The sequence below is a fragment of the Suricata suricatta genome, chromosome 7 (genome assembly GCF_006229205.1).
Source record: "Suricata suricatta isolate VVHF042 chromosome 7, meerkat_22Aug2017_6uvM2_HiC, whole genome shotgun sequence".
Lineage (NCBI taxonomy): Eukaryota > Metazoa > Chordata > Mammalia > Carnivora > Herpestidae > Suricata > Suricata suricatta.
In genome coordinates this window covers 98,105,981-98,130,721 of record NC_043706.1, presented here as the reverse complement: position 1 = coordinate 98,130,721, position 24,741 = coordinate 98,105,981, and the positions used below count along the sequence as shown (strand labels likewise).

At 39.9% G+C, this 24,741-nt stretch overlaps 1 long non-coding RNA gene across 3 annotated transcripts; it reads left to right on the top strand.

The window, feature by feature from the left end:
* The first annotated feature begins 2,277 nt into the window (after positions 1-2,277).
* On the top strand, positions 2,278-23,890 carry LOC115297066. 3 transcript variants are annotated; one of them, XR_003911246.1, is made up of 5 exons: positions 2,278-2,671; positions 10,295-10,381; positions 12,433-12,514; positions 13,384-13,509; positions 23,703-23,890. It is a non-coding gene; the product is annotated as an uncharacterized LOC115297066 (long non-coding RNA). The 3 variants fall into 3 exon arrangements; XR_003911245.1 differs by lacking the exon at positions 23,703-23,890 and adding an exon at positions 16,670-16,710; XR_003911244.1 differs by lacking the exon at positions 23,703-23,890 and having other exon boundaries at positions 13,384-13,902.
* The last annotated feature ends 851 nt before the right edge of the window (positions 23,891-24,741 follow it).

Below are 24,741 nucleotides of genomic sequence, written 5' to 3'. Positions count from 1 at the left end.
CTCGCGGGCGCTGACGCGGCCCCCGCGCGCGCCGGCCAATCCGCGCACCGCACACAAAGCAGGGGGCGGAGCCTGCGAGCCCGGCGAACAATGGAGCCGCGCTTTGCAAATGGTTTGAAAATCAGCCTCAGACCGAGAATTAATGTCCTCCAAATAAATAAATCAATTAAAAAATACATGCCTCTCGCCTCCTTCTGCTTGAAAATAATAATGCATCACTTGATTGGCTTGCTTTGTTTGGAATTAATTAACGCGGGAGGGGGTACTTGTGGATGGGGGCGGAGAAAGCGTTAACTTGACTCGCTTTGACTCTTGTCGGTCTATATCCGTGTCTGTCTCTCTCCACTCGCTCCCCTCCCCCATCTTGCCTGTGTGTTTATATGTGCGTGCGTGCGTGTGTGTGTGTGTGTGTGTGTGTGTGTGTACGAGTGTTAAAGACAATGGTTAGGATTTGTGTGCAGCATGTTTTCTTTCCCCGTGTTCCATATTGGTTTCACAGATACTGCACGGGGTTTGTTTCTTTAACGGTTGCAAATGTTAAATCGCCCCAAATTGAAAGGCATTTAAACCACGAAGATCGAATTTCATCAAACGACATCTCGAGTTAGAATTAGGTCTGTAGGCCAGATGTGGAAAATCCAAAAGCGGCAACGAGCCTAAGCTACACTCCCTTCCCTGTCCCGCACTGGCATGAAATAAAATATTTCAATACTGGCTTGCGACGCTCATCGAATCCCCCCACTTTCGACTATTGTCAAATAGTGATTCCCCCCCACAATATAAAGTGAGGGCCATTTAGAAACGATCATAACAGTTCGCATTTTATCACTGTGTGAGATGACAATTTTTCTCTATGGTGAAACAAGACACAGTCTCGAGTGTATGAATCCATCCGTATACACGGTTGGGATGCAATTCGCGTAGATATGAATAGTTTTCAGCCTATTGCCAGGATCGGATGGACTCTTTCTGGACATGTGTAAGTGTGCATGCAAGCGAGTGTGTTCTTGGAAGGGAGGGAGGCAGCCGCGATGAAATGCTAAACAACCGGATTGACGATTACAGTTCTAAGGAGAAACTGCATGTTGAGAAAGAGCAAGAAGATCCCTGAAAGCTCCGAGTCTAGCTTGGGTTAGAGAAAAAGCTTCTGGAGCGGGGATACAGAGTACCTCCATCTGCACCCCTTGCCACCCTAAAGAACCAGACGCTAATTTGTGTGTGAAAGGCAAGGCACTGATTTAAAGAACGGGGGAAGACAGTCAAAAATCAAGGATACAGCCTAATAAACATTCTCCTACCGCCTACATTTTTGCTCCCAAAGTTTTCACTCGTTTCCACATCAGACCCTTTTCTCGTTTACATTTAGTAATCCTGAAATGAATAATCTTTCGCTTATGGAGATGAGAAGCAGTCGAGAGAGTGGTTCATTTCTCCTGGTGTTGGCTCGGAATTCTCAGTTTTATTTTCTGCTTATTGTAGGGAAATGGGTCACACTTTGATTGAAAAAGATAGTTGGTTCAAGCCAGTAACTCTTTGTTCAAGTTTTGCTTTGAAAATCACCAAGCTGTACATCGTTACATGAAGCTTCGTCTTCTCTGTCCACTGCCTTCAGATGCATGATTCAATCACGAAGTCATATTCCCCAGAGATGATGGAAAGACGTTTCCGTAGAAGTGAATCCTGCCAAACATGTTATCACCCTTATGGGAGCCCGCTGGCCTGGCCCAAGCCCCCAGCCGCCGAGGTGGACGCGAATTTCTTGTATTAGCGGAGTTCCAACTTGAAAAGCCAGCTGGGCTGATCCAAAACCACCATCCAGGCGCTTCTCAAAAGCTCATTTAAGGTTGTTGATTTCCCCCACCCTCAATGTGAATCATGCCCCTTCCTCTGCATCCCCCTTCTGGTTCTAACTTGGGGGGACTGGTAGCTCGCTTTCGGATTTTCTCGCAGACGTGTCCTCAGCCCTCCATTTGGGGGCTGCTTTTATTGCTCCTTTGTTACCAGACTGCCGTGTAGCTTTCCCCCCTTTTCTTTCTCGAATGCCTATTTGCCTGGTATCGGCTTGTCTCCCTGGCAACGGCCACGAAAGATTCGGAGCCCCGACGGGGGGAGGGGAAAGGGGCGGAGCCGGGGGGGTGGTCAGGGAGTGGGTGGAAGGGAAAGAGCTGCGGTGAGAGAGAGAGAGACAGCGAGATAGCGTAGCAGATGGCCGCGAGAGGGGGCGGGGTCCAGGCGGAGCGCGGGGGGACCCCAAGCGTCGGGGCGCGAGGGAACCAATCAATTCCCGCGGCAGCGCGGGGGCCAGAAAACAAGTGTAGACGCAGAGATTGGCTCCCCACGAGCAGTCCCTAGTTTACGATAGAAAACACGATTTCCTTTCGACACGAAAGCGCGTGTGGAGCGTAGCTCGCAGGGCGGCGGTCCCCAGTGACAGGTTAGGGAACGCTGTTTGCGGCTGCCCCGGAACGCTGAGCGCTGGGGCCGTTCTCCCGACCTCTCCCAGCGTCGGACTAGCCGCGGGGAAAGCCACGAATGGGGGAGACGGGTGAAGGCAGAGGATGGGCGAGGAAGGAAAGGGCTGAGAAATGGGAAGAGCCCGTTCTGCCTCGGAAACTACATAATGGCAGGGAAGGACCGCCAACAGGACTGAAGCAGTACAAGTTGTACAGTTGTGAGTATACAGGCTCTGGGAGTTGGGTGTTCTCGCACCCAGACCTAAGCGTTTCAAATCAAACGCTAAGTGTATAAATATGATTATTTATATAAAGAACCCAAGAACGCACAGGGAGATGTAAAACAGGTAATTCCCCGTAACCAACTCCCTAAGAGGAAACAGGTATTGATTTTTTTAGTTGTATTCTTTTCACCATGCACTATGCTATTTATTTCTAAGACGATGGTAATCTGTATATGATTCTAGTAAAAGAAATATTTATTTAGAAAACTTCAGAGTTATCTTTACCTTAAGATGTTAGCCCTGGAGGGAATTTTTAGAGATAGTTATACAAATTCTTGAGGGCCTACTGTGTACCTACCGCACATACAGGTCCAGGCCTAGGTCTAGGTCAGTGAACAAGACAGATGCAGTCTCTAGCCTTAGGGAATTTGCGTTTTAGTAGATCACCAGGTGATCTACTCACCAGGTGAAAAAACAGGCCTGTGGAAGTTGCCAGATATTGTCAGACAGTGGAAGCAGGAATGGAGCCCACCCCCTTGATTCCAAGTCCCCAGTGTCTTCCACTATTGCCTGGTCCTGTCTCACCTTCACCTGATAGGCACATATTCACTGGGTTGTCCCTCTCATTGGTTCCTAATTTTATTTATTTATTCGGCTGCTGCGAAGTACCTGGAAGAGGACTAGACATCAGCTGATACCAGAAGTACAAGGCCATGGCCTTTCCTTCCTTGGAGCTCCTGCCTCATATTATTACCTCTAAAACTTCTTAGAACGTGGAGAAAGAGAACGAAAGACAAGATTGTGTGCTAAACCAAACCAAACATAATAAAGATGAGGACCAGTGTCTAGATTCCAAATTAAATACACCTTTTTCACTTGAAAGCATTTATTCATTCACAAGGTATGAGATCCTACTGTATTTATGGTGTTGTGCTCCATTTTTCATCCTAGATTTCAGAATACCTGAACTTCAATTCCACCAAACTTGATTAGTTTGGAATATCATGTGTAGCCAAACAGACATAGCCTCTCATTCATTAGCCAGATGTTTATTGAATTCCTAGCATGTGCTGGCCATTTGGAACATACCAGGGAAGAAAAGAGACAAGAAATCTTTATGGAACTTACATTCCGGAGTGGAGAGAAAAGCAAAAATTTATAACTATAAATAAGCAAATTATATGGAATATTAGAAGCTTGGAAGTGTTGGGAGGAGGGGGGAGCTAGAGCAAAGTATGGGAGACGGCAGATCGAACACGGAGATTTCAGATAGACTTGTGATTGTAAGTCATCATGTGTGCTCTGGAGGGTCATGCGGGGGCTGTAAGATAGACTTATATAGTTGGGAGAGTTAAGGAAGGCTCTGTTAAAGCAGCGATGTTTAGGGGCACCTGACAGGCTCAGTTGGTTGAGCAGTGTAGTGTTCCATGATTTTTGCTCAGGTCGATTCCAGGGTCCTGGCATCGAGCCCTGCATCCAGTTGGGCACTGAGTGTGGAGCCTTTAAGATTTTCTCTCTCCCTCTGTCCCTGTACGTCACATGCGTGCTTTCTTTCTCTAAAATAAAACATATTAAAAAAATAATGAAGGGTTACCTGGGTGGCTCAGTCGGCTAAACCTAAGCGTCACAATCTCATAATTTGTGAGTTCCACCCTCACATCAGACTTTCTGCTGTCAGTATAGAGCCCGCTGTCGCCTTTCTCTCAGCCCCTCGCCTGCTCTCTCTCGCTCTCGCTCTCTCTCAAAGATAAATGAACATTTTTTTAAATGCAAAAAAAAAAAAAAACGGTGACATTTAAGTAGAAACCTAAGGGAAAGTAGGCATTAGTTAGGTAACGAGGGGGAAAGTTTTGTTCAGATGGACAAAATAGCAAGGCTCCTGAGGAGGGAAGGGTTCAAATGGGTTTGGGAGCAAGCTCAAGTGATTAGTTTGCACATATTTTGACATGCCTATAAAGCATCCTTGTGGAAAAATTAAACCTGCACATATAAGAATCTGGAGCTCAAAGACTGGTTTGGAATATAAATATATATAGATTTGTGACCATTCCTTATGTAAATATTTTTTGAAATCAAGTCTAAGAACATGCAAAAGACAAGAGAATCCAGAATCACACCCTGAATAACTTCTTTAAGAGGCTGGGTAGAGATTACTTAATTATATCTCAAAAGAGCTGGGAAAAAAACCCCAGTATAACATAACATAATATAACATAATAAAACATACAACGAATAGGAAAGAGAGAGAGAGAGAGAGAGAGAGAGGGAGAGATTGGGTAGAAAAAGAGCCTACCTGGCAAAGAAGACTGAGAAGGAGCCCCCAAGGCTTAGACAGAAAACTAGGAAAATGTGGTGTCAGGAAAATCAATGGAGATTGTGCTTCAAAGAGTTGTGGCTAGTTTTGTAAAATGCTGTTGAAAAGTCAAATAAATGTCCGTCACCTGACGAATGGATCAAGAAGATGTGGTATATATTCACGATGGAGTACTACATGGCAATGAGAGGGAATGACATATGGCCATTTGTAGGAAAGTGGATGGACCTTGAGGGTGTCATGCTGAGCGAAGTAAGCCAGGCAGAGAAGGACAGAAACCATATGTTTGCACTCATAGGTCTAACAGGAAAACAAGAGAGACCTAATGGAGAACCAGGGGGAGCGGAGGAGGGAGAGAGAGTTGGGGAGAGAGAGGGATGCAAAACTTGAGAGACTAGTGAATGCTGAGAATGAACTGAGAGTTGAAGGGGGGGGAGGGGGGAAAAGAGGTGGTGGTGATGGTGGAGGGCACTTATGGGGAAGAGCACTGGGTGTTGTATGGAAAACAATTTGACAATAAAATATTATAAAAAAATAAAATTAAATTAAAAAAAAAGTCAAATAAAATAAAGACCAAAAAGTTTCCATTGGATATTGCCGGCTTTAGAACAGCATTCTGTATACAGAATACAGAAGTTATGAGTAACAGCTCCAGAGAAGTTTTGATGGTGTGTTGAGAGTGGAATCCAGATTTGGTGTTGAAGAGTAAACGGTAGGTGAAGAAGATGACAGCCCACACGGCCTTTTCTTTATGAAGCCTGACTGGGTTGAGTGTGAAGACGGAAGGTAGTAGCTAGAAAGGGATGCTCTACTGCGTTTTTGTTTGGGGTTGTGTTGTCTTGGATGGAAGATAGTAGAACAAAGTTGACTGCTCCGGAAATTAATCCAGTAGAAAGGACATGTGATAGATATAAGCAAGAAAAGGAGTAATGAATGGAATGAGGTTCCCTAAGAATGCAGGACGAGATGGAGATACAGGGCACATGCTGAGACACTGACTTTTGAGAGACCCTACTCCTTTCCTTAAAAAGGGAAAGAAGAGGATGGTTACATATTTACTAGAAGGAAAGTGGGAGAATTCCCTTCTGATGGTTTCTGTTTGTCCTTGGAGTCATTAGCTAAGAGTGAGGGAGAGTTGGAGTTTAATTATATTACAGAAAGTTTGGAATGATGATTGGGAAACCTAGGATTGAGGTTTGGGGGCACAGTAAGCCGTCAGAGCAAGCGTGAGTGCCATTTGAGGTTGATAAATCCTACTGACGCTTAATGCTTATCAAGCTTTGTCTCTCACATGAAGTTTTAACTGAACAATAGTGTCCATTACAATCCTCTTTAAAATTACCAGCCTATATCCAAATTGTGTTGCACTTTTACAGTCAATATCTCCACAGAAGTAAATATAGATTAAAATGACTACACTCATAATGCTCCATTATGGTTAATCCTATATGATTTCATACAGATGTGTATAAACTTAATGTGAAAGGGGAGAGAATTTATGGTGTGCCAGGCACTGCACTGTGCGAGTCTGTGCTAGGCTTGTGTTTCACTCTTAACTACAAACCCCATGGACTCATATAATTATCCCCATTTTACAGATTTGAAAATTGATGCTCAACAAGTTTGAAAAGTGAAATACAACTAACGTGTTAGCCATTGTCTTTTGAGGGCTATCTGATTTTAGGAATCTAATGAGGTCTCAAATGGTTGTAACATTGCAGTGGGATCAAATATTTTATATATGGTAGGAGCTTTATTAATTTTTTAAAGGGGACCATACACTCAAACGTTAGTTAACTTTAGACTTTGGTTTAGTGCTCCTTATTAACTATCCAATACCACTCAAATGGAAAGATTCTTTCATAGGAAACATCAGAGTCACTGATTATCTGATCTGGAGACTCAGGGATTAACACCTGTACAATAGGAATGAAGTTTCTGGAATGTTGAATGCCCTTCAGATATATATAGATAATTACTACAAAACCACTATAAGCATGAGTATATTTTTAGTCACTGCTCTTCAGGCCTATCAATTGAATTAACAAAAGCTTTTATATTTGAAAGGGTTACCTTTAAAAGGTGGGATACATTCTAGATTATAGAAGGGTAAACAAAAAGCAGGAAAAATTAAAATTTTCAAGGAAAAATTTTCTTCCAGAAACTCTCAGTCAAAGCTTTTCTACAGTAGCATTTCCTAGAATTTGTACCATTTCCCCTCCAAGGACAGGCTGAGACTTTGCATAGCAGCTCCTGAAAGCACAGAGTTGGGAGATGGTAATTCCCTTCTCCTCTGTTTGCAGAGGTAATGGACAAATAAATAAAGGAGAACAATCAAAGGTTACATTGAAAAGATCTGGTTGCTAGTCTTACAGAATTGCGGAGCTAATTGGTCGACTAGAAGTGAGAGTACAAAATTCATAAGGAAAAACGTTGACTTTTCAGGCGTGATAGCATAGGAACCATGCAAAGTGGAATTTTTTATTCTTATTTGAAAGCCATAAATACTTTCTGATATTAAAAAGTAGATTAACTTCCTGGCTGGAATGAGATACGGGAACTATGTTTCTTGAAATTGAAGTATAAAGTTATATCAAACATTTATTGGTATTCCAAAGGATAATGTAGTTTGAAAAAAAAGGGATATGTTTAACCTTTAGAAATCACTTGTTGCCATCTGTAAATGGACAATTTTTCATTAAGCTGAAGCTAAACAGACCTGTGAGGTCTGCTCCAGTTTGATGGATCTTTCAGGCGTTCAAAACTCTGTTAGGCTTTCGGATGGGCTGACTTGGGAAGGTCACTGACATTGGTTTCCTCAACAGATAGTTATTAAGTATCTACTTTATACCATGGCAGGGGTTGTGCTTTGCTTACTTTGCCTTATTGAAACCCCAAGGTAATCTTACAAGGTAGAGACCATTACTTCCATTGTATTCTCAAACTCAGGCCTCCAGGCGTTACATAATGACTGGAGTTTTTGCTGCTCATAAGTGGTCTGGGCTGGGTTTTGATTCCAGCTCTTGGTAGTTCCAAAGCCTGTGACACTGTTTCCCGGGATACGATGCTGACTTAGAGAGAATAAGAATTTTATGGGACTTTTCCAGTTCTCTTGAAGGTTACAAAATTGCCTGAGACACTAAAAATTAGCCAAAGAATATGAAACTTTATTTATACATCCTGAGAGAAGTATCTAGGTCCATAGCCATAAAATGAGAATTAACATTTAAAGAAACACACACACACACACACACACACACACACACACACAGAATCTGACAGGTCAGATTCTTGAACCTGGAAACATACTTGGTAACTTTATCCAGAACACAGTGACCACAAATTAGATTTTGTGTAATTGAATAAAAACATGGTTAGGTTGCACCCAGAATTTGTCCCACCTTCCCCGGGGACAAAAGTGTGTGCTCCTTAAGGCGGAGTGAAGTCACTTGGAATGTAGGTAAAAGAATGTGTAGAACTACAGAGAGGAAGTTACAGCTGGGAAGGAAATTCAGATGAGAGCTGCAGCCGGGGCTGGAGGTTAGAGGTGAGAGGGTGCAGACAGACCTTCACTGTGCCACTGTGGGAAGATGGTATGGATGTCTGGGAAGGAAGAGAATCCCAGCAGGAAATGGATGGGTGATGACAATGAGGCCTTCTTCCATTAAGGCCACGGTGGGAATTTGATTTACATTTTGGTTGTAGGTGTAAATACTGGTCAGTTTTTAAATTTAAAGCAGTTTTGCTATATTATTTCATTTAATACTACAGTAAATTCAAATACCAATTAAGGTAATCCCCACTTATAAGAGAGTTAAATAGTTTGCTTGAAGTCCTGACTATGCTGCCCAGATCAGCCAGTGCCTGGGGTCTGCGGGGACAGGTCTCACTGCACCTCTGGCCTCGCTGCTGTCTCTGCCCTCGGTCTTCCCCTCCTATTCCACTTTGATATTTAATAGAAAGAGAGTCATGGCATGTTTCTAATTGATTTTGAGTTTTATTCTCATTGCTTCAGATACTGCTTCTATGCCAAGGATGCTACCGCCAGCATTTCCTGTCCTAACTGCTAACCCAAATCCCAGATCTGCATTTTCTGCTGCCTCCTTACTGTCCGGGGCATTGCTGTGTGTGTATTTCTTACTCCTGCCTCAAACTGAGGTTATCATTTCCCATCCAGATTAGCATCACGTTCTGAAAGAATTTCATGAAGTTTCTTGGAGGCATTTTTTAATCATTCGTCTCCTCATCTTCCAGGCAATGAACAGAACCAGATAGAAGACCTCAGAAGGGTTGTACTAACAATCAGAAATAAAAATAATACAAAAAAATTACCTCACAAACTAAAAGCCTGACATTTTTTTTGCCTGTTTGGGCAACCTGAAAAACCTCTTTTTCCACGTCCACCATCTTTCTTTTCCACCCTGGACATGTGATCCCTCATGTTGCCTTTTCTCCCACTCAAATTACCATTGATTTGACTTTGCAAAATATAAAAGTAGTTCAGAAGCAGAGAGAGGACTGGAATTCTCCCTGTATGATTTACTACAGCCCAGGACACCCCATGGATCATTCTTGTCAAGTTATGTTGCTTTTTTTTCTTTCAAACATCTCTGGTATTTTTGCCCTTCTCAGTTTCCAACTCAAATCAAGGTTCAAATTTCTTGATGCTTTCTGTCTGAATTACCTCATAGGTAGTCAGTCTCTCCCTGCTCCAGGGCCTTCTATGGCACAGACATCTCCCTTGTTACTCCCTTGATCAAAAGTCAGCAAGATTCTGTCCCTATAATCTCTTTTTAAAATTAAAAAAAAATGTTTATTTATTTTTGAGAGAGACAGAAAGACAGAGCATGAGTGGGGGGAGAGAAGAAGACACAGAATCAGAGCTGTCAGCACAGAGCCAACCATGGGGCCCGAACTCACAGACCACGAGATCATGACCTGAGCTGAAGTCGGACGCTTAACCGACTGAGCCACTTAGACACCACATGTCCCTATAATCTCTAGGCAGAAGGCTAGTTTGGGTCACTGAGTGGCAATATATTAAACTGTCCCTTATAATGGTTTTATCTGTCTCCTGGCAAAGAAATAGTAATTACAAGATCTTAGTATAGCCCCATTTTATATACTTAATAGAAAATTGAAGAACCTAAAGATACTTCATAATTTCAACTTAACAAACCAGTGCTCCACCAGCTTCTATTCTTAGGTGTTAAAAAGGGACCGCTCTCAAGGGGAGTAGGGACTGATCTCCTTTTCTGCTGAGGAGAGAACCCTAACTTTGAACTTTTTATGTCTTCTCCCAGGTTTGTCTGTTTGACTCGGACAGCAGAAGTTGCACCAGAAGGGGCAAAATGTCACCCAAGAGGCAGAGAAGAAAAAAATAGCAATTGGTAAATAATAGATATGTCCTCCCAATTGTGTAGATAAGTTTTTTCTTCTTGATCAAAATATTTTTTCAGGTTCTCAGCATTTCATTTTCTCACCCTAACACTTTTTTTTTTGGTCTGGGCCTCTTGTTTTTTCCTGCTGTACTTTAAATGTCCTAAGTATTTATAGTGAGTTTAAACTATATACTGTCCATGCACTGACTAAAGCAGAGAGTGATTTTTCTCTACATTTGTTTTATATTTTTTTCACTAGATGCAAAAAATATCTGCAACTTTTGAAGTTACAAAATGTATTTTATTATCATTGTGATGTTTTGAGAGTATTCTGTAAGAAGCAAACAAAGAATTGTTATATTTTATATATTGCCACTACTTTAGTTTTTAATGTTTATTTAGTTTTAAGGGAGAGAGAGACAGAGTGTGAACTGGGGAGGGGCAGAGAGCGAGGGAGACACAGAGTCTGAAGCAGGCTCCAGGTTCCGAGCTATCAGCACAGAGCCTGACACAGGATTTGAACTCACAAGCCTGAGCTGAAGTTGGGTGCTCAACTGACTGAGCCACTCAGGTACCCTTTCTAAAAAAAAAAAAATATTAGTAGAATTGTCACTACTTTTTAAAAAAGAATTTGATTTTCAATTTGTCTTCTTTTTATTGATACAATCAAAAGATTCGTTCGGTTTAGTAGGGGAAAACAATAAAAACTTGACACAATATTGGCAAATATCTGCTTATAATGTTTTTTCCATTTCTTTCATTTAATTCTTATTTAAGAACTTATTATCAAGCCCTTAAAAAGTCTCCAGGACTATTTCATGAAACATTAAAATGTAGTTTTCATCATTGTATGGTTATAATTAATATTGCATATTATATACAGACATATGTTATATCGTATACTGTTTATATAATACATTATATATTATAATTATTAAAGTATATAGTTATGCATAAACAGGATAAAATTTGAAGTTCAGAATATTGATTTCCAGATGCACTTGGGTGGCTCAGTCGGTTGAGTATACAACTTCAGCTCAGGTCATGATCCTGTTGTCCATGAGTTTGAGCTCGTGTTGGGCTCTGTGCAGACTGCTCAGAACGTGGAGCCTGCTTTGGATTCTGTATCTTCCTCTCTCTTTGCCCCTCTCCTGCTCATACTCTCTCTCATTCTCTTTCCCAAAAATAAATATTGAAAAAATTTTTTAAAAAACATTGATTTCCGTTGTCCTTATATTAGCACTCATGGGAACAAGCAGTTCACTTTATTACTTTATCAGAAGCTCAGACCAATGCCAGTCTTCACATCAGTTTGGGGAACATTTCTTTTTGGGATGGACCTCACAAGCCACATGAAAAACTCTGTTTTAATACTTTATAATTATACTATATGATGATTTTTATTACCATACTGTTTCACCCACTTTAATAACTCATTTTAAAAACACTAACACCTTCTACGTACATTAAACATTTCTGTACTCAGTTAGGTTTCAAAAGATAGATTTATTCACTGTGCCTTTGGCTATTTCTAAAATTACTGCTTGTCTTTAGAGACTTTACTACTCTCAGGTGAAACAGCAGTGGTGTCGTGGGACTGCAGGATTTGAGGACAAGAGTTCAATTTCAGGTTCAAACACTTGGCAGCTAAACTGTGAACTTACACATTTGACTCAGGTTTCTTAAGCCCAGGTTTCCTCCTTTGTAAGATGTGGATAGAAATTCCTGTCTTACAGAGTTGTTAAGATAATGTATTACGATCATTGTTGTTTTAAGGTATGCTTTGTAAGAAGTTTTCTGTTTAGATCTGAACAAAAAGAGGAGAGACAACGAATATTCTGAGGTAATATGTGTAATAGCTTGGGGTGGCACTTAGTAAGCTCTCAATAAATGCTGGGTTTTCTTTTCATCTTGGAATAAGGGGGATTTGGTAAAAACCTCTGAATAGAGTTGGAAGTAAAAGAAATAAGCAAAACATCTCTCAGCAGAGCTGTTATTAAGTACTTACTTGTAAAGTAGGATTTGCAGTGAACCCATTTCTTGACCTCTCCCTTGGGCAGAATTCCCGAAGGAATTCTGAGAGAAGCTGACAAGAGACTGCAGAAGACCCTAGAAGGCCTGCAGTAGAATGGGTGATTCCATGTAAGTAGTTGTCTTTTTCTTCCAGCAAATCAATGGATCTCATGAGGCAAGTGGGATTATATTTCTTAATTAATGTCAATTTTAATTAACGTTTAGACTTGTACATGATTAAGCAAATGCTATATCCCCACATTTTGCTTTCCTTCTAACTATCTTTTCTTAATCTGTGTTTTTCCTTAAATATCCTACAAACCAGAGTTGTTTAATGTAAATAGTTGTTTTGTCCTCCACCCTTGGACATCTCTTCTGGGCCACCGTTGGGAAGGCCAACAGAGAGTCAGGGTAAAGAGCAATTAGAAAAACTTGCACAATTTGATTTTTTTAAATCTCACCCTCCTTATAGAAAGTCCAGTAAGAGTAATGAGCTTTCTTCAGCTTTCTTTCTCTCTCTCTCTCCCTTTTTTTTTTCCCTGAGAGTTAATTAAAAATCTTGTTAGCAGCAATCTGTTACTTTATTTGTACCCTGGATTTCTTTGGGCAATATTTTGTTGTCCTTGGGCAAATTTTATTTTTGCAGGTTTTGTTTTTCTTCCAATTTTGAGAAAAAATATTAAAAAGAGATCATTTTCAACAATTACAATCCTCACAGTGATGATTATCATTGTCATCATGATTACAGAATGTGCACTATGTGAATATAGCAGGAGGCGGAACTCTTTCTAGTGGATCAGTTAAGAGCTCTGGGGTCAAATACACTTAGCTTTGGGATCCCTGCTCTGTGAGGTCGCCTTGGTATTGTTTTAGTGATGGCAGAGATACTGAGGCCTGGGAAGGTGAAGCAATTTTCCCGAGAGTACACTGCAAATAAATAGCAAAAAGTGATCTCAAAGGCTTGGTAACTGGATTTAAACATTCCCTTTCCCTTACAGAGCAAAAACCTTGGATTTTCGTAGAAGATTGGACATCAGATCAAACCGTGTTCTTCCTTTTGTCGAGGCGCACCTGCGTCGCGTGATTCAAGGTTGATGACCAGCACAGAGCATGGCTGTTTAAAGGTGTCCTTAAGGTGTCATAGCAGTGGTGGCCCTCTGGAGCTATGGTTTCCTCTCAGAAGAATACAGACTTGTAGATTAGGCCTGTATTCAGTATGATAAGTTTCAGTAGTAGAAGTTAAGTAGTTTAACCTTATAAAAATGAGGTATTTACATAAATATGAAAAAATAAGGAAAAGAAATGAACTTGTCAAAAAGAAAACTGCAGACTTTGAGACTTTGTAACTGTAGGTTTAATGCATGCCAACTAGTTCTGCATGACGTGGGAACTATGTTAATAAAAATACTACGCATTGGTAACTCCTATTTTTTCCATAAAAACGTTTAATGAGAAAAGATATACCTGCCTGTTGTAATTTATAACAAGCAAAAGAATATAAAGTAACTGAAAAAATATTCCCTTTCTTCCTTATTCCTTGTTTTAGAAATTCCTCTAACTTCTATTAGCTATTCGTGATGTATCTTCCTGAGCTTTTTTTCTGTTCATTTTCATGCTCACACGCAGATATGTACATGATTTTTACAAGTGCCGTGAATGAAATTATTCTGTATAGTCTTTGTATTCTATTTTGTGGTTTCTTTTTGAAACTTCCTATCTTGAAGAATTACCCAAAGAGTACAAATAGAAAAACCTCAATTGTTTTCTAAGAGAGAAAGAGAGACCAGAGGAGAGGGTCAGAGGGAGAGAGAGAATCGTAAGCAGGCTCCATGCTCAGTGCAGAGCCCCACATGAGGCTTGATCCCACAGCCCTGGGATCACGACCTGAGCAGAAATCAGGAGTCAGATGCTCAACCAACTAAGCCCCCAAGAAAAACCTGATTCTTCTTAGCCACCACATCATGTTTCAGAGTTCATATAGAACTATTAAAATAATGAATATTTAAGGTGTTTTAAATTTTCTCTATTTTAGTAATACTCATATATACATTTTCCCAGATGTGTAGGTATTTTTGCAGGATGATTGTCAAAGTAATATTGCTTCATCAAAGGTTATGATTAGTTATCAGAATCTATAGCATATTGGTGGATATTGCTGAATTGACCTACAAAAATGTGATTGTTTATAGTCAGGGGAATAGTGATGAAAATGCCTGGTTCCCCATATCCTGTGAAAACTGTATAATGTTAGTTGTTCACTGTTTTGTAATTTGATGGGAAATAACTAGTAAGATCAGTATCTTTTCACATTTTTTATCATTTTGTCTTTTTCTTTTGCTTATTGTTACTCTTTTACCTAATTATATCAGACTGTCTTTTTAAAAAAATCTTTTTTTAAATGTTTTATTTATTTTTGATACAGAGAGAGACAGAGCATGAGGGGGGAGGGGCAGAGAGAGTAGGAGATACAGAATCAGAAGCAGGCTCCAGGCTCTGAGCTAGCTGTCAGCACAGAGCCCAACGCGGGGCTCGAACCTACAAACCTGAGATCTGACCTGAGCCGAAGTCGGAGGTTTAACCGACTGAGCCACCCAGGCGCCCCTGTTTGTCTTTTCATTAGGGATTTGAAGGAGCTTTATACTCTTTGCATATTATAACAGTTACCCCCTTTCTGTTTTTCTTTTTAAGTTTATTTATTTTGAGAGAGAGAGAGCACGTGTGTGCAACTGGGAGGGGGCAGAGAGAGAATCCCAGTAGGCTCAGCCCTGTGAACGCAGAGCCTGATGCAGGGCTTGAACTCACAAAACCGTGAGATCATGGCCTGAGTCAGAATCAAGTGTGGGACGCTTAACTCTTTGAGCCACCCAGATGCCCCCCTCCTTACTGTTACATGCTGCAGATACTGTCTTCTAGTCTGCCACTTCTTTTAACTTAGTTTAAATGGCCTTTCATTGTGCCGAAAAGCTTAGTTTCTGTCAGTTGGTTTCCTTATGGCTTTTGGGTTTTCTGTCTTATTTAGGAATGACTTTGCTGCCTTAAAATTACATATATATATTTCTCATGTTTGTTATATTTTTTAAATGTTATGATTATTCATTTAATTGGAATTTATTTTGAAAGGTAGCGTGAGGTAAGGCTCTCCTTTGATTTTTTTTTCTCTTGTTCTACCACAATCAATTTGAAATTGCCACAGATATACACTAGGGTCTGTTGCTGGATTGATTCTTCTGTTCTATTAAACCGTGTTCCTATTTATGCACACACACACATATATGGGTACATGTATACATACCTATATATGGGTATATATATATGTGTGTGTATATATATATTTTTAAGGTTCTCTACTTATTTTGAGGGAGAGAGCAAGCAGGGGAGAGACAGAGAGAGAGGGAGACAGAGAATCCCAAGCAGGCTCCACAGTTTCAGTGCAGAGCCTGATGTGGGGCTCCATCTCATGAACCATTGAGCTGAAATCAAGAATCATGCTCAACCGACTGCACTGTATTTTTTAAATTAGTGTAGCTTTGGAATATATTTTGATATCTGGTAGGGAAAGTTATCCCTTTTTGTTCTTTTGTTTAAAAAAGTCAAATATTTTAGTCTGTCATTTATTCTCCCAAATGAAATTTGGTATCAACCTTCTAATTCCAGAAACATTTTCTTTCTAAATTTTGATAGGGTTATATAAATTTATACAAATTGAACTGACATCTTCAGACTCTTGACTTTACCTTTCAGGAACACCAAATGTCTCTGTTTTCAGACCTCCTTTATATCCTTAGGTGTAGGGCTAGAGATGTCTTCATCAGACGTACAAATTATTCCTAACCAATCCATTGTTTTCTCTTTCTCCTATTTTATTTTATTTTTTTTTTACTGAGGTATAATTGACATATAAACATATTAGTTTCATGTGTACAACATGATGATTCAATATTTGTATACACTACAAAATGATCACCATGATAAGTCTAGGTACCGTCTATGACCATACACAGTAATGAAATTGTGTGTGTCATGAGGCTGTTGAAGATTTAGTCTTTTAACGCATTATTAACTGTAGCCAGCATGCTGTACCTTATGGTCCCTGTTGTTTGTAAATAGGTTACTACATAGGTGCCACAAGTAGGACTGGGTGCCAGAAATAGTAGGTGATTTGCCCAAGTTTAACTGGTCAATAACAAAATAATGATTAGAAACCAAGACTTCTGATTGGTCCTACTCCCAACAGTAAGGCAGCTTTTGCCTGTCATCTCATTCTTCTCTCTCTCTCTCTTTTAGAGGTGACTTCGAGTTGAATAATGAATCTGAGTGGAAGAAATATAACATAATTCCCTAAGTCTGAATCACAAGAAATTGGAAGAATAGACTCCTATCAGGTTGAAATTTCTGAAATGTGATTTATGTTCAAAATGAGTAATGTGTATGTTGATAGAATTTCAGGAGATTTATTTTTTTAATGTTTATTATTTATTTTTGAGAGAGAGAATGTGAGTGGGAGGGGCAGAGAGAGAGAGAGAGAGAGAACCCCAAGCAGGCTCTATGCTGATCGTCTGTGTGGGCTTGAACCTCACACAAATTGTGAGATTGTGACCTGAGCCAAAATTAAGAGACAGTCAACTGACTGAGCCACCCAGGCACCCCTAAGAAGATTTATTTTTAACTTAATATTTCTTTAAAGGCTTCCCATAAGTGGGGCACCTGGGTGGCTAGTGGTTTAAGTGTCTGACTTTGGCTTAGGTCATGATCTTGCCATTTGTAGGTTTGAGCCCCACGTTGGGCTCTGTGCTGACAGCACGGAGCCTGGAGCCTGCTTCAGATTCTGTGTCTCCCTCTCTCTCTGCCCCTCCCACACTCACGGTCTGTTTCTCTCTGTTTGTCTCTCTTTCTTAAAAATAGATAGGGCCGCCTGGGTGGCTCAGTTGGTTAAGCCTCTGACTTCGGCTCAGGTCATGATCTCACGTTTGTGGGTTCCAGCCCCGCGTTGGGCTCTGTGCTGACAGCTCAGAGCCTGGAGCCTGTGTCTGATTCTGTGCCTCTCCCTCTCTCTGCTCCTCCCCTGTCTCAAAAATAAATAAAACATAAAAAATAATAAAAATAAAAAATAGGTAAACATAAAAAAGTTTAAAGGCTTCTCATAAGTGAGACCTCAGCAAATCGTCTTAAGTATTAATTTCAAACTTCACCTACAAAATAAAGCTATAAGACATCATCCCATTCATAAAGTTGAAAAACATTATAATTAAACTTAGCATTTGTCTTTTATTTAGTATGGTTGCAAAGCAGAGTTGTTTGATCAGTGTCAACACTTGACAAAGTGATTGCTGGTTTTAGCATTTATCAGTACAATGTTAATTTATCATCAAGTACTTTGTGTGAGGGGAAATCTGCAAATTTCAGTAAATATAATAAAGGTGTTGTTCATCAGAACTTATATTTATCAAATAAACATCATATTTTTCAGTCAATATGATATCAGCATTATTTATCAAAAAGTAAGGGCAGTAAAATGGACAAATTCTGGCTTAGTGATGTATCCTAACAATTTCTACAGGTGGCTAGTCAGGAGGAATGCCTGATGCATTGGGTCCCTCGATGATGCAAAGGTCTCTAGACATTTTCTTTAAAGTAGGCAGATATTTATGCTAATTCCACTTCGGAAAGAGAAGAGCTCTGAAAGATTTAACTGCCTCTATCATTTTTCTCTATTGTTAAGTACAGTGCCTTGGGTAAGATGCCAGTGCTGCTTGTTAGATCACATCAAATGTAAAAATAAGAAAATGAAACCTGTAGAGGAGTCAGCCCATTTAAATGTGGATCCAGTCAAAAAAACAAGTAGTAGACGATAAAAACATGGCTAAATACAAAAAAGTTAGGAAAGGCACAGACTGAAAGGACCAAAGATGAGGGGAGCTGGGTTGCGTAGAATGGAGGCCAGTTGAGGCAGTAAAGGTCACAAAATAAAAAAAAGAAGGCATGGTTTGTCTTGCCTCAGGAGGTACCTGAATTTCTAGCACTTGTGGAGATAGTCATCAAATGCTTGAGAGAGTCTAAGGCGCCATATTGAAGCAGTGTGTGAGGATGGGGATTCTGACGTCCTTGTTTTCGGAGGTGGCTCCTACTTCAGTAGTGAGTGAGCTATGAGCCTTCTATGACACTTGGTGGTGATCAGAAGTCAGGTGGAGTCTCCCAGAACTTTTTTATCAGAAAAGCCTCGTATTTTAACAAAACCTGCATGTCACTATTTGCAGGAGTCTCACAGAACTTCTATCCTACTATTGAAGTCTGTGGCTCCTCTCTGGTGAAATGGATCCTGGGAAGACGTGGCGCAGAAGGTTGTCCAGTACATTAACTGTGATTCCTGTTCTTTGTTTTGCTGTCCTTCATCCATTCCTCTTGACAGAAAACATATTTAAAACACGCTTTTAAGTTTATTTGTTTATTTTGAGAGAGAGCATGAGTAGGGTGGGGGCAAAGAAAGAGGGAGAGAGAATTCCAAGCAGATTCCATGCTGACACAGCACAGAGCCTGACATGGGGCTTGAACTCTTGAACTGTGACATTGTGACATTGTGACCTGAGCTGAAATCAAGAGTAAGATGCTTAACTGGCTGAGCCCCTGAGATGCCCCGAAAATGTACTATTTTAAAAAATGAAATGTTCTTACTTTAGAGATGAAAACATTTAAAATAATTACATGTAGCGTCAATATCTCTACTGTTTGTCCCTTGTCCTCGTGGCTGTGCACATAAACCCTTAAGCTCAGTCAGGTAAGCCTCCACTCTTTCTTGCTGCAACTACACCTTAAATGAGAGTCGTGGGGATCTGGTCCCCAGACGGGAGCTGGAAGTGGCTGTCTTAGGATCTCAGTGTATCAGCTTTTCCCTGGGGAAATGGATGCTTCGTTGGCTGACCCATATCTTCTCTACTAAAGAACATTTGGAAGGGAGCTTTATGTCATGTAACTTGTCTGGTTGGCAATTTTGTTGTTTTCTTAGCCAAGAAACAAGGGGTTCATCAAACCAAATTTGAACCTTCAGCTCCACATGGGAAATCATGGTGGTTGGTGTAAGAATCAGCAGTCTTTGAAGTTCCCTGCGATGCGAGGCAAATTATAATTTGGTGCATAACTGAAATGTGAGTATCTTTCCGAGTTGCTTGGTATCCTGGACTTAGAGTTGCCAATCTTCCATAGCCAGCATTATGGGTATTTTTGTGTTATGATTACACGTGACATCTCATCTTCCTCTCACTAGGTATATTTTTTTCTCTTATTTCAATAATGAAGCCAAGATACAAATCTAGTCATAAGCCAGATAAATTAAGGTTACACAAAAATTAAGTGATGATTGAGAAAGAAACATTTCATTACTGTTTTATTGTGTTTTTATATCCAGTAGAACACCAGCATTAAAGATCCTGTAATCAAATACGATAGAAGTTACTAAAAACTTGAGTCTTTCAATATTAACAATGAATAGCAATGGATATTCATTAGTCAATTAACACATTTATTGAGTGCCTCTGAGTCTAAAGATTTTTTATTAAATTTTTTATTTATTTCCAAGTTAGTTAGCATACAATGCAACAATGATTTCAAGAGTAGATTCCTTAACGCCCCTTATCCGTTTAACCCGTCCCCTCTCCCATAACCCCTCCAGCAACCCTGTTTGTTCTCCATATTTAAGAGTCTATTATGTTTTTGTTCTCCTCCCTGTTTTTTTAAAATTATTTTTTGCTTCCCTTCCCTTATGTTCATCTGTTTTGTATCTTAAAGTCCTCATATGAGAGAAGTCCTATGATATTTGTCTTTCTCTGACTAATTCCGCTTAGCATGATACCCTCTAGTTTCCATCCATGTTGTTGCAAATGGCAAGATTTCATTCTTTTTGATTGCCAAGTAATACTCCATTGTGTATATATACCATATCTTCTTTACCCATCCATCCATTGATGGACATTTGGGTTCTTTCCATACTTTGGCTATTATCGATAGTGCTGCAATAAACATTGGGGTGCATGTGCCCCTTCGAAACAGCACACCTGTATCCTTTGGATAGATACCTACTAGTGCAATTGCTGGGTCGTATGGTAGTTCTATTTTTAATTTTTTGAGGAACCTCCATACTGTTTTCCAGACTGGCTGTACCAGTTTGCATTCCTACCAGCAGTGCAAAAGGATTCCTCTTTCTCCACATCCTCACAAACATCTGTTGTTGCCCGACTTCTTAATGTTAGCCATTCTGATGGGTATTTGGTTAAGTTTAAAGATTTTAAAGTACTGCTGTTAGAGTGATCACAGTAGCACTGCCTAGACACTTGAGAGGGGGTGGCATTCTTATTCAGCCAGATTCATGTCAGTATGTTCCTTAGATAACCTCTCCCAGCCCAGCTCTTGACCATTGGCCTCACATAACTAAAACACTGACTTCCTGTTACACTCATGGAAAATAGAACAGGGAGATTCTCATGAACTTTTAAGTCAAAGTACTATGATTGCTATTCATGCAGTGTGACCTAACAGTGTGTGATCAACAACTAAAGTAAAGAATTAGTATGCTTCTGTGAGATTAAGAAAAACTGTAAGTTAAATCTGAGCATATATGGTGAGAACTGCCTTGTCTTCTAACTGCCCTGTGGTCTTTTAATGTTTTAATATCCCTTCTAGACCCGGCATTGCCCTGGTTAAATCGGCCAAGGGTAACATCTTGTGTTGAGTTCTTTTTCAGGACACAATTCTCTATATTGAGAGTCAACAACAGGGACACCTGAGTGGCTCAGTTGGTTAAGCATCAGGCTCTCGGTTTGGCTCAAGTCATGATCTCAGCTTGTGGGCTTCAGCCCCACGTCTGACTGCACTGACAGCGTGGAAGCTGCTTGGGATTCTCTCTCTCTCTCTCTCTCTCTCTCTCTCTCTCAGCCCTTCTCTTGCTGGCTTTCTCTGTTTCTCTCTCAAAATAAATAAACTTTTAAAAAATTTAAAAAAAAAAGAGCAACATTTCTATGGAAAGGGTCAGCTATTTTAGATTTTGCAGATATATTAGTTTCCTAGGCTGCTATAATAAAGTACCACAAAACAATGGAAATGTATTTCATTTGGTGGTTCAAATCAACAGATATTTACTCTCACAGTTTTGGAGGCTCTGAACGAGAGACCATTCCATGTCCCTTTTCAAGCTTCCAATGGTTGCTGGCAATCTTTTATGTTCCTGGACTAGTAGGTTCCTCATTCCAATCTTAGCCTCCTTAAATTCCTTGCTTCTGTGTATCTGTGTCCTTCTTTCTTTTTATAAGGACACTAATCATTGAATTTAGGACCTAACTTAACCCAGCATGCCCTGAGCTTAACTTAATTTCATCTACAAAACCCTCTTTCCAAGTAAGTTCACATTCAGAGGTTCTGGGTGGACACGAATTTTGGGGAGATTCTATTCCACTACCCAGAGGGCCATATGGTCACTGTTGGAAGGACTTAGCCCTGTTGTAGCATATAAGAAGCCATAGACAATACATAAGTGAATAAGCGGGCCATGTTCCAATAAAATTTTGTTTATGGACATTGATATTTGCATTATATGTGATTTTCATATGTCATGAAACATTGTTCTTCTTTTGATTTGTATCCAACAATTTAAAAGACTGGTCTTAGTCTGTGGATCATACAGTTAAGAGAGGGGGTGGGAAACAGCCAGAATTGACCCGTGGGTCATAGTTTGCCAGCGTCTGAGAGGTAGTGTCGGTGGGCAGACAGAGGTAACTATAGGGTAATTTCCCTTCCTTCTGCTCATAAACCAAAGAGCCAACTTTGTGGAAAACCTGTTTGTGATTTGCATCAAGCAATTTTTGTTAGATCACTTCATGTTTCAACAGAGAGGAAACCAGACTGATCGGTAATGATGCACGTTTGGCAGCATCGTTCCTGATATGCTTGCCGAAATTTTGGTGAGGATTTTGTTGTCAAGATTAAGAGGTGATGCAGGTTTAAATGAAGAACATGACCTGGAGTCCTTATGTTGAAGGATTAGAACATTTCCCTCATGGGCTCATAGTATTCCCTGTGCCAAATGCTTGAGTATACTTTTGAGGTGATTTTAAATTAAAGGCATTTTGTGACTCAATACCACATGGCATTCTGATGAGATGTTGTCAATCCCTAGATACCCATTCAAGGCCAGATATTAGATAATACTCCACACATCTGCATTATCTTCTAATGTTAAGAGTTCCTAAGTCATCCAGAGGCAAAATAAATCTAACTTTCTGATTTATCAAGTGAATTCTTTTTAATCAGATTTACGTGATACACATTTTAGAAATCATTGTTAAAGATTGTGATTATTATATTTTTTTTAATTACAAAAACCAATACATGATCTTTATAGGAAATTTGAATCATACCGAAGTGAGTAGTATAAAGAGTGAAAGTTTCCTATAATCCCAATTCCCAGAGATAATTTCTTAGATATTGGTATTTATTTTTCCAAAAGTTTCCACCCCATGTAATTGTGAAAGCAAATGAAAAAGCACACTCAACAAATATTTTGCAGGTTTTAAAGAGACTTAGGGACAAAACTCATGAACATAAAAAGCAAAATGTATGATTAGGGACACAGTCCCCAACTAGCAATGGATTGACTTCCGATTTTTTTGTCTCTATAATGGCACAAAAGTAGTATGCATTCAGTACAAACTGCATTTTGGTGGGGCACCTAGGTGGCTCAATCAGTTAAGCATCCAACTTTGGCTCAGGTCATGATACCACGGTTCGTGAGTTCGAGCTCTGCCTTGGTCTCTCTGTGCTGACAGTTCGGAGCCTGGAGCCTGCTTCGGATTCTGTGTCTCCCTCTCTCTCTGCACCTCCCCTGTTCACACTTTGTCTCTCTGCTTGTCTTTCTTTCTATCTCTTTTAAAACTAAAAAACGTTAAAAAGAAGAAGAAGAAACTGTACTTCAGAGTTTGAATTTTGATCTTCTCCGAAGCTAACAATATGCGGCACCACCTCTCCTATTACACTGGGCAGTGGCAACCAGCCACAGCTCCCAGTCAGCCGTCCGATCATGAGGATAAACAACTGGTACACTTATAACCCCTCTGTACCAATACAGACATACTAATTTTGCTCTCAGTACAGTATTCAATAGATTACATGAGAAATTCAACAATTATTATAAAGCAGGCTTTGTGTTAGATGATTTTGCCCAACTGTAGGCTAATACAAGTATTCTGATTATGTTTAAGATAGTCTAGACTAAACTGTGATATTGAGTATGTTAGGTGTATTAAAGGCAATTTTTTCTTTCTTTTTTTTTAAGCAGGTGTCATGCCCAAATCAGAGCCCAATACGCCAATATGGGGCTTGAACTTATGACCCTGAAATCAAGACCTGAGCTGAGATCAAGAGTCTGGCATTTAACTCACTGAGCACCCAGGTGCCTCTGCATTTTCTGCTTAAGATATTTTCAACTTACTATGGGTTTATCAGGAGGTAACACCCTTGTGAGTAGAGGAAGATATGTAAATATCTAATTATACATTGAACTCATAGTATGCTGCTAACAGGATATTAAAAAGTCATATTTTGTTATCTTTTGTTTTATTTTTGCTTTATTTCCAATAAGCAGAAAATGACCCACTGTAAGTAATGACTTACATATATACAGTAAAATCCTATTATTCAGAAACTTACTGTACCTTGGATTTGGCAATGAATCTTTTCTGTCTGTAACAAAGAGACTCCAAACAGATATTCACCCGCCTTCTTCCATGACCTCAATGTTTTAGTGTGATTTTACATCAGTAACACATATTAGTAGAGGTTTTACCTGACTGGGAATTAAGAAAATCTTGTGACCTTCAGTTTGATCTAGGTAGGAGTTGTTGCTAGGATCTCAACTGGATTTCAGTAATAATTGGTGTGGTATATGTGCTTAGTACCCCAGAACAGAATGGCTGAATTATCACCATTCTTCGATGACATGGGCTCTTGTATACAAAAGTGAATAGATAATTCTCCACTTGCACACAAAAGTGGATAGTCTTAACACGTACAGTGCCTACAAGTTGCCAACGTACTCTCTTACTAGTGTCTTAGAGACTTATATGGGCTTTGGAGCAAGACAGACCTGGGCATGAATCCTAACTTTATCCTCATAATGTGTGGAGCCATAAATTTACTTAAACTAACTTTGAATTTCCTTCTCTGCAAAATGGGAATAAATAGTACCCACTTTGTAGGAGTGTCATAAAAATTAGTGTTAATGTGAGTGTAAAGTACTGAGCCAGTGTCTCACATTTAGAAGGAGCTCAAAAAAAAGTTATTTCTTTTTTATTGCTACTACTGGAGAGATCTTCAGA